Raw genomic sequence first — 9,889 nt, 5'->3', positions numbered from 1 at the left:
GCGGCCGTTTATTTTTCCTTATCAGCCGAATATTTTTAAAAATTTTTCCCATCGGCTAGAAGAGCACGTGTATGTTGGTGCCCTTTTCGGTATTGCAATTTCGGCTCGTCATTATGAATATCGTATTTTCCTGCGTTGTCTTTTTTTCCTCACTATGTTACGACAGACAATTGGGCTTGTTAGGACCATTAACGGCTTTTTAGATAGCGACCTTCCCATGGCTGCCTGCGACAGTGGGAGCTTTTGTGGCGAAATGTCGCAAGGGTATACGAACGGCGAACTCCGTCAGGTTGCTATTAATTTAATCCCCACCCTCGCCAGCTCCACTTCCCTCTGAATTTCAGCTGGTACTGCTGGATTAAACTTAATGGTAGTACTAATATACCGACGGTTCCGGTAAGTACCTAGAATATAATAGCCGTCATGACCCCTGTCTCGGCTATGGAAAATTCAACGTGCAGATGTACACTATACTGATATTGCAGCGCCACTTCGTCAACGCGCTCTGCTGGCACCTTGGGACCGGCTGTAAAAGATGAGGAAAATCAAGACATGAGAGGCGCGTGCTTGGTGCGCCCGCCCACAACGGGCCGTTTTGTTCTGAAAGCCTGTAACGCTGGTACCCTGTCTCGGGCACTGCGCTGCGACACCGCGATTCCCGATCATATTATATCTGCCTACTCGACTAGCATTATTCATTTATAACAGCAGGGTTATTTAAGATTTAGCTTGGTCCGCTTGGCTGTTGTGTTGCCCACGGGACGCTTCTTGTCGGTTGAGCTTGCTCATGTAATCCAACTCCAACCCAAGTATTTTCGAAGTTGGCCCGCTTTCTCCAACGTTCTCAAGAGAAACTAAATCCGCGGTGAAACGGTCATTGAGTATGCTGGAGTTTGAGCACCACTTCCGAAGCTCCATGCTGGCTCCAGAACGGTGTTGTCTGCCTCGTACAGCTCCAGTACCTTTTTTATGAACGCGCGCCGATGACAAGGTCGTCTGCTGCAGCAGTTCGAGCTCAATCTCAACTCCTTTCTCCAATACGTCGCTGAGGTATGGCTTGTCCTTCTCGTGCGAAGAGTCGTGAAAGACTACGCGAACCTTTTGTGTTACTGCCTCCCGTTTGGCAACTGTATCATTAGAGAGTGGATAAACTGTGTCCCCGGGGACCGTGGGTTGCAGCACTCGCTCCGCATTATCTTCCTTGAAGTACTCGCCGATGGCTCCGTCGTACTCTCCCAGAAGATTCGGGTGGTGTTCACAGCGTTGTAGCTGCCGTCCAAGTCTGCTCTCCGCTACAGCCCAGTTACTGCTGGATGTAAGGCCTGGCGTTTCGATCATAAGCGGCACTACACGCTGACCGTCTTCATTGTGGAGTCCACTCCGAAACTTCCCTAATGCAGCGCAGTCTTCGGCTTCAGTCTTTTCAGGCGGGTCAGGTATCCCTCTGGCGTCCAACCCCCACATTTCTGAGGGATTGCTCGGTCCCGGTCCTGGGCAACTTTCCAGCTTTCTTTCAACGCAGGCCAAAAAAAAGGCCATAGTGCTGCTGCTTCTGACCAGGGTGTAATTGGTACCTGAGTATTGTCCTTGCAGAAAACAGCCGAACAGTGTATCAACGGCACAAAGGCTGTCACTGAAGCGCTCGATGCGCCCGCTAACGAGTTTCCAATAATTGTCCGAACCCACTAACACGCTTATAGTGGGCATTTGTGTGTGCCCTTCGTCGGTTTCATCGGCAACGAGTAAATTGCGGTCGCGAAGCAGATTTCTGAGTTCAGTTTTCAAGGGTGGACCGTCTACCGTGCAGACCTCTGGCACTTCAAGAGCATCCAGCGTGACGGGACACGAATGAAAGCGGCTGCGTAAGGTAATCGCCACCTTCGAGCACTGGTACGATGTCGGGCGGTGCGAGCTGCCAAGCGTAAATACGGCCAAGCCTTCCATTTCAGAACCAGGTAGGGCCAGCTGGTGACATAGATCACTGCGCACGAAAGTTCGTTGGCTCCCAGTGTCGAGGAGTAGCCGGACCAAGACCGGCCGGCCGCATTCTCCGTATGCCCACACTGTGGCAGTTTGAAGCAGCACCGACGAGAAGCAAATGCTGCTGGCAGGAGTTGTTGTCACCTTACGATCTCGTTCTGCAAGTTGTTCACGATCGGCGTCTTTATCACGGTGAGAAGCAGTCTGGCAGGTGGTCCCCAATCGTTCCCAAAGGTCGCAAAGGACGGTTACGTGCCGTCTCAAACAAGTCTCACACTTGAGTTTCGCGCTAGTACGGCAGTTGCGCGCCAGGTGCCCTTGCCTCCCGCATCTACAACAGCAGCGGTTTCTTGAAAGGCGCCGTCGCTTTTCCGCCACTGTTAAGATGGCCCGGCCCGGCCTTGTGGCCCTGACTACCGCACAGGTAGCACGTCAGCTTACCTCCAGCCGACAAATTTGTTCAAGCCGATGCAGAGCCTGCTGACAAGGCCAAGGCGGACGTCAAGTGAGGAGAGGAGGGTCTCGGCTGCTGCGGGATTGAAGTCATCTTCACGTCAGAGTTCGATCGAAAAGCTCTACTTTCCTCCCTGCTCTCCACTTGAACCTTCAAGAACGCCATGATGGCCTTGACTTGCTCTTCTCGAGACGTTAGCTCAACGTTGCCGTTGGCGGTCTCCTTCATGCGCTGACGGTAGAGAATCGCCAGGTATTCAGGTAACGAGCGCATGAGGACTCTGTTCAGGATCACCGCGTACTCGGAAGCTGGAACGCCAAGGCTCTCGAGACATCCAGTCCTGAATTGTACCCGCTCGTACAGGTGTCGGTGGCGTGCCACTTGCGTCGACGATTCAATCGGTGCGATGACGAGTATAGACTATCTACGTGGTAGTCCACGAGAATTTCTGTGCGGCCAAACCGGTCGGTGAGAATCTTAAAAGCCTGACGGTAATTGGCGTCGTTTAGGCGAATCCATTCAACGGCGCGTTTTGTGTCTCCCGCAAGGTAAGACCTTAAATACTTGAATTTCTCTATGTCGGGTAGGTCGTGGTGGTCATGAATGGTCGCCTCAAAATAGTCCTAAAAGCCCTGCCATTCGCGTGGCTCGCCAGAAAAGTGGAGAACTTGCAGCGTCGGCAGGACAACCCGCGTTGTCAATGGACGTGATCCGACGCGCGACGGCGGGTTCGGATGGGCTGCAGGGCGAACGCCATCGACCTCCACGCTCTGCGGTTGAACTGGTGGTGGTTCCCCTGCAGTTCCTCCGCCGGAAGCTCTCATGGGCGCCCGCAGCTGATTCAAGGCCGAGCAGAGCCGACTAATCGCACGACATATGTTTTCTTGATATTCTATATCGTCGGCAATATCCTGGTCGAACTCATCGCCTTCGAGTGCTTCCCCGATCTTGTCATCCAGTTCTTTCAGTGAGCGTTCTTTACTTTCCAGCTGGTCTATGGCCTCTCGCAGGTCATGCAAAGGCGGCGAGGGGCTTTCGTAGATCTCGGTGGCTGCCTTCAGCAGCCTCGTGACGGCTCCACGGAGAGCGCCTCGCTGAAGGCGGAGCTTCTCCATCGGTCAGGACACGATGCCGGTCTTCTCCCGGGGTTCACGGCACCAGAAATATTGACTCGAGAAGACCCGACGCCGCGCTACCGTTCGGAACACCTGACACTTTTATTTCTTCCGATTAGGCACGAGCGCGCGCACAAACCCCACGCTTCCTTCTTCTCTTCTTCCAAGTGACCGCGCACGCGCTTTCTCCCGCCATTGAGAATCAACAATAATAATCATACGCGTTCCCGACACGTTTCACGCGATTTCAGAATCAATACAACGGAAACACCAAGTGAACCCCACGATCCGTCGCATCTACACAGGGTTCCTCTCGCGGGGAGGTGGGCGCAATTTTTGGTAGACACTATTTTTAATGTGATTAAAAAGTGCTCAAACTGATTACACAGTGGAGGCCTGGAAAATTGTCACTTTATAAAGTCGCATAAATGGAGCATTGCGTAGTAATACCATTTTCTGTTCTACCATGGTCGTTTTACTAAGAGTACAAAAAACTGTGAAAAACAACCCTAGAAATAGTGCAGTCAAGCCTGATCTTTCTAAATTAAACACACAGATATGTAAAAAGTCATTTTGCGACTTCAATGTAAGCTGTTAGAACAGGGGAGTTTTTGTGCAGTTTGGAAACACGAATCTTGGGTAATAAAGTGGCGGATACACGTTCGCTATTTCTACAAATTTGGCAGACCGCCCCCTTTCCCCGCAACCCCAGTCCGCCTTCTTTTCCAGAAGTACTAAAAGTTACAGACGGGATGTGACGTTACTCGCGTCATTCCTCTTTATTCATCAGCACGCTTTTGGCCCAGCGGCGCTGCTAGTTGTAATCGCACTTGAGACGGTGGGCACTGCACTCGTTTTTGATGGCTCCTCTTTTGATGTTTCAGGTTGTTCTGTGTCATGTGGCTTGCCAGCGGTCGGGTCTTTGTAGTTCACCGTAGTTTCTTCGCTAGGGGTTGTGGTTGTCGTGGTGGGCGGTGCCGTCATGGTCATCGTTGTCTTCGTTGTAGTCACTGAGTTTGTAACAGTTGGATGATTGCTCGTTGGTTGGGTCCGAGCAATACCTTGCACCCCACCCGTCATTTCTGTAGCCGTCAGCACTTCATTGGAACAGTCGGGAACGCTTCCGTCCAAGCTTATATTATGCAGGCTTGAATAATCTTTGACCCTTTGGGTCTTGGGATAAAGGCATAGTGTCTGATTATTATGATATTTATCAGGAAAGCATATGCTATCTTCGCCCTGGCGATACTGAAACAAAAAGAAAAAGGGAAAGTCAAGCCTTGAGCACATTCCCATCCTTAATCGTTTCGTCAGAGACATGGCTATAAGATTTGAAGCCGGTTTTTAAGCCCAACACTTGCATATTATTTGGGACTGATATGCTGGTTTAAGAGAGGAAATAAAAAAGCTATCCATTCACCGGATCTTAACTTTGAGTAGAGGTATTGTTTAAGGTTCAAAGCAATACATTTGAGATGCTTGTAGAGTAATAGTGCGGTAAAATAAATGGTCTTTTATTACAGCTAATAAATGTTGCTGAACTCTAGGACACTCCTCTTGTTCATTCATCGTCATTATCATCATCATTATCATCACTTTTCTGGTTGTGCCCACAGCAGAACGATTGCTTCTCCAAAAGATCTCCAAGCACGTTTATCTAGTGCTCACTGGGTTGACCCTTTGCCGCGAATTTTCGTTGTTCATCTCTCCATCGATTACGTATCCTATCCCTATTGTGTTGGCTGTATACTGGAAGTCACTCCGTTACACGGATGGCCCTTCTGCTGTCGCTCATTTACATGACGTGTGCCTCCTGATTCCCATTTTTGCGGTTATTTTGAAGTAGAATGTCTTCAACACGAGTATGTTCCCTAGTCACGCAGCTGTTTTCGTATAGTAAACGTGACCCGTAGGATTCTTTCAATAGCCCGTTCGGCCGATCTGAGGTTTATTTCCCGTCGCTTGGAGAAACCCTAAGTATCTGACCCATGGCATTGCCCTAAGAACGCATTAGTTATATAACAGCGTTTAGGGCGGGGAACCATAGGGGCTCGGGTTGTCGGCCTCCCCTGTCCTCATAATGCCATGTCGTCACGGTAAATCAAGTTGTCAAAGTATGGTGAACAATAAGTGTATAATGAATAAAATTGCATCAAAGTAAACTAAAATGATTTAAACTTGTTTAAAATAAGTAACAATCAGGATTTATTTTCACAATAACAAAAAATTGTTATATTCCATCTCGAAATCAGTTTCATGCACTAGATTGTATCCTGCAAGCATACTTTTTAGTGGGCTGCGGTGTGTGACACGGAAAAAACTTACGGCCAGTCTGTGTACCATATAATTGCTTAAATCCGGTTCAACGAAAGAGAGAGGGCCACCGCCTCATAAGCGCATGATCGCTCCTACCAACGGCGCTTCTCCAGCGCCCAATCAGCGCACTCTGTGTGGCAAGAGAGAGGCAACGGTGCGAGTTGGCTCCACAAACGGTATTTTCTGCGATGGACGGGGAACTGCAGGCTCACAAAGGGCGAGAACGCGCGCTCGCCTGCTGGTGACAACGCCGACGCAAGGCAGTGCAATGGCGACGCATGGAAGGACTATTAGCAGCGATTTTGTAGTGGGAACACCGGCGCACACTACCTGTTCCGCTCCTCCTAAGGGTTCACGTTAGTAGAGATAGCCCGGGATTTTTTTTGTGTGACTGAGGATATTCTAGATATTCTGAGTTATTATTCTGGATATCATAATTACTACCAAAATTAGCCCGCTCCACGCACCGTTGCAGGCCCTAATCACTTATGGTGGACAGGGGCTTGGGTCAGAAGAAAAGCGCAGGTGGAAGCGTTGCTTCTGTCCATGCCGCTCTGGGCACATTCTACGCTGCACCTCTAGAGCGTTGTACCAGGTTAGAAATGCTGCCTGGTCTGGTATATAGCGGCGCCGATACCACGGGACGTTGTACTAGATAGGTTCAATCATCCTAGGTGAGGCTCCCTATGACACAAACACATTTCATCACCAGACGAGGATTTAGCAACCCTGGTTGAGTACATATGGTAAAAACCTCCCAATGATTATAAAATGACACTATTGGCCAGGAGGCGCTCCATAGGCGTGGCTGCAGATCTTTGGGAGGAGCCTTCGTTCTGCAGTGAACATAACCTGGCTTAGCATAAGACCTGCGAGAAGGAAGGAACAACTTTTGATGAGACGGGAGCCACAAGGACGGGCAAGATATGAGAAGGAGGAGGAGGAGAATTGTTGTTTCTTCATGAAAGCTGGCTCTGAGTCCAATAAGGGCACAGAAATATTATCATATTGTGATGTCTGCTGCTCTAGGAGATCCACTATTGGAAGAGTGAAGCCAATCCGGGAAATTTCGTGAGAGGAACTGAGGCGGGTATAAGGCCATACATTGTCTGAGGTACGTGACGCAATGTCTTTGCACGCTCAGTAACGCGCAGAAGGTGTTGAGAGCGAGAGGGCACGTTATGTTTTTATCTGGTCATTCAGCGACTTTCTTTGGCGTTGGCCGTCCGCTGTGAGACGCTCTTGTAGCGGAAGCTGCTCGGCACCCGCACGCATTCCTTTCTCTCCGGTCTGCTGCCGGATTGACGACAATGTTCCTTTGTGGAAGAAGCGTTTTGGCGACGCCGCCGCCGGCTTAGGGTCATTCCCCCGTGCTCTTCAAAGGTCGCCTTTTGGGGGGAGAGCTTAACTTGTCCCGCCGACTCCCGGAATTAGTCTTGGCGCCGTGGTCGTCTGCTCGCTCGGGGGGGCTTTTTCCTCTCTCTTGTGAAGGAAGGGGAGGTTCCTCTTTTTTTCCTCGTCGGAAAAAGCTCTCGGCGCACCCTCCTTTTGAAAATAAACAGCCTTGTCTTGAAACTGCAAACCAGCACAACGTCTGCTTTCTCGACTCCTTCAGAGGCCGACATTACGGGCTGCTACAAAATTGGTGACCCGAACAACGCTTCAACGAACACGGCGCGATGAGCTCCAACGGCAACACTGCTGCCTCCACACCTGCAGTCTTCGCCACAGAACTGAAGCTACCTAATTTTCGGGCTAAAAATCCAAGAGTTCGGTTCAGCCAAGTGGAGGCCCGCTTTCAGCTCCGGCACATCACCTCGCAGTTGACGACGTACCTTCACGTCATCGCCGACCTGCCCGCAGAAATCATCGACGCTATCGACGACATTTTGGTTTCACCCTCCACACAAGGGGAATACGACACCCTCAAAAAGACGGTGCTGGACCGCCTCGAGGCACCTGAAGAAAGCAGACTTGAGAAAGCTGGGCGACCAACAACCTTCCAAACTGCTCCACCGGACGCGGCAACTACTCGATGTGCACGCGCGTCAGAACGGCTAGCTCTCACTTCTTCGTGAACTTTTAAATGCGAATGCATTTATTAGTCGGCGGTTGTCTTGCGTCCATCGAGCGGCGTGCGCCTGCATTCCTCCAGCGCGAGCGCACGTGAGCGCGCGCCTCGTAGTTCTGCCTTTGTCGTCGTCGTCGTCGTAAATGCGAATGCATTTCTTAGTCGGGGGTTGTCGTGCTCCGTCGGCGTGCGCCCGCAGGTGTTATCTCTCCGCGCTCAATGGCGAACGCATGCGCTTGAAGCGAGCTTCACTAGTTTGCTCGAAGCGGCAAGGACGGCGTGTACTGCGGTGTTAGTCTCGTGTCTAACGTGTATGGGAACTTGATATCGCACGCCGTTCCCACGTCTCCCGTTCGAGACACGTCTCCGTACAAGGACTTGCACACCCTTGCCTACACCGGAGACGGAGTCTTTGTGGTGACCGTGTACCTCGCGCCCAACCTCGCTCGATACGCCGTTGCCGCGCAGCTGGACGCGGCTATGGAAAGTGTGCGCGTGCGCTCCAAACCCTCAAAACTCTTTGGTTGCCGACTTAAACGTTAACGTGCGCAAGAAGAGTGGTGAGTGGCTGGCAGAGTACATGCAGACCAGGCACTCTATGCATTGTCTCTCTGCCGGCTTCGGCACGTGCCCCACTACCATTCACGGGAGTTGCGTTGATCAGGTCTTTACGCGAAACTGTGACGCGCGTATGCTTCTCAAAGACCCTTTGACCGTGCACTTTAGCGATAACAAGGCAGTGATTGTGGCCGTCAGGTACAACGATAACACAAACAGGTGCTGATGAATAAATGATTACGTTCACACTCTCGTCATTAATTACGCCATTACTCGCAACACACTCATCGGTGCACGCAATGCATTCGCATTTCTGCACGATTCCCTTCGGGGAGGTGCGGGGGAATTTTTCAGCAACCGCTGCCCCAGTCGGTGCGCGTGGTTCTCGCGGGTTCAGATGAGACGTGCCTTCATTGACTGACGCAACTTGCCGATCGCATCACGCAATACTCTAATCCAACCTTCGCGCCCACAGCTGCTTCAAGAATACACAAACAACCAGATCGACTGTCGCGCCTTGAAGAGAAAGCGCAACACCTTACCGAGACCATGCAGCAACTTTTGCTGTCTGACGTTCCCCAACAGGACGAGCAACGACGCAACCGATCCCCTTCAAGACAGCCAAGCTCTTCCCACAGAAGCCAGTCACGAGATAGACAGGAAGGAGTTTGCTGGTGCCACCGTCGTTTCGGCATGGACGGTAGCCGCTGCACTCAACCTTGCTCGTTTCCTGAAAACGATCCGGCCAGTCGTTAACGGCGACTTACAACATCGGTCCTCCACCAAGTTGCCGGTTCTTTGTAGTCGACCGCGTAACCAACTCGCGCCTGCTAGTCGACACAGGAGCCGAAATCTCTATTGTCCCGGCAACCCCCGAGGATCGCCGACGAAGCAAGAATATATCGTCGCTGCAGGCGGTGAACAACACTGCCATCGCTACGTACGGCTTCCGCTCGCTGACAATAGACGTCGGACTCAGGCACCTGTTTCGCTGGGTCTTCGTGGTGGCGGAAGTTAATTTCGCTATACTCGGAGCACACTTTCTGAGCCACTTCAACCTGGATGTGACCATACGTGACCATTGCCTCAAGAATAACAACACAACCCTCCAAGTACGTGGTTTGGAGTCAAACATCTGCTCATCTGGCATCTGCGCCTTCCAACCAGTATCTGCCTACTACCACACTCTGACCGAATTCTCTTCGCTCACCAAGCCCCGCAACACGGAACAGCGGGAGAAACACAACGTGGCTCACCACATCGTCACCACCAGGCCGCCAGTCACCACCCGGCCACGACGGTTGTCCAGCAACAGGCTTCAAGCTGCACGCCGTGCGTTCGAGCATATGCTGCAGCTGGAAATTATTCACCCTTCGTCTAGCAACCATTCATCGC

The 9,889-nt window shown here is 51.3% G+C and overlaps 1 long non-coding RNA gene across 1 annotated transcript in view; it reads right to left on the bottom strand.

Moving 5' to 3' along the window:
* Positions 1 to 4,602: 4,602 nt before the first annotated feature.
* Positions 4,603 to 9,889, bottom strand: part of LOC144167296 (uncharacterized) — a 63,168-nt gene continuing 57,881 nt past the window's right edge. Inside the window, exon 4 of the long non-coding RNA XR_013321929.1 lies at positions 4,603 to 4,797. This is a non-coding gene — a long non-coding RNA (uncharacterized LOC144167296). The remainder of the gene's footprint in view (positions 4,798 to 9,889) is intronic.

This window comes from Haemaphysalis longicornis, unplaced genomic scaffold, assembly GCF_048455015.1.
Source record: "Haemaphysalis longicornis isolate Haplotype H1 unplaced genomic scaffold, Haemaphysalis longicornis Haplotype H1 scaffold_2, whole genome shotgun sequence".
Lineage (NCBI taxonomy): Eukaryota > Metazoa > Arthropoda > Arachnida > Ixodida > Ixodidae > Haemaphysalis > Haemaphysalis longicornis.
This window is presented reverse-complemented; position numbering and strand designations above follow the sequence as displayed.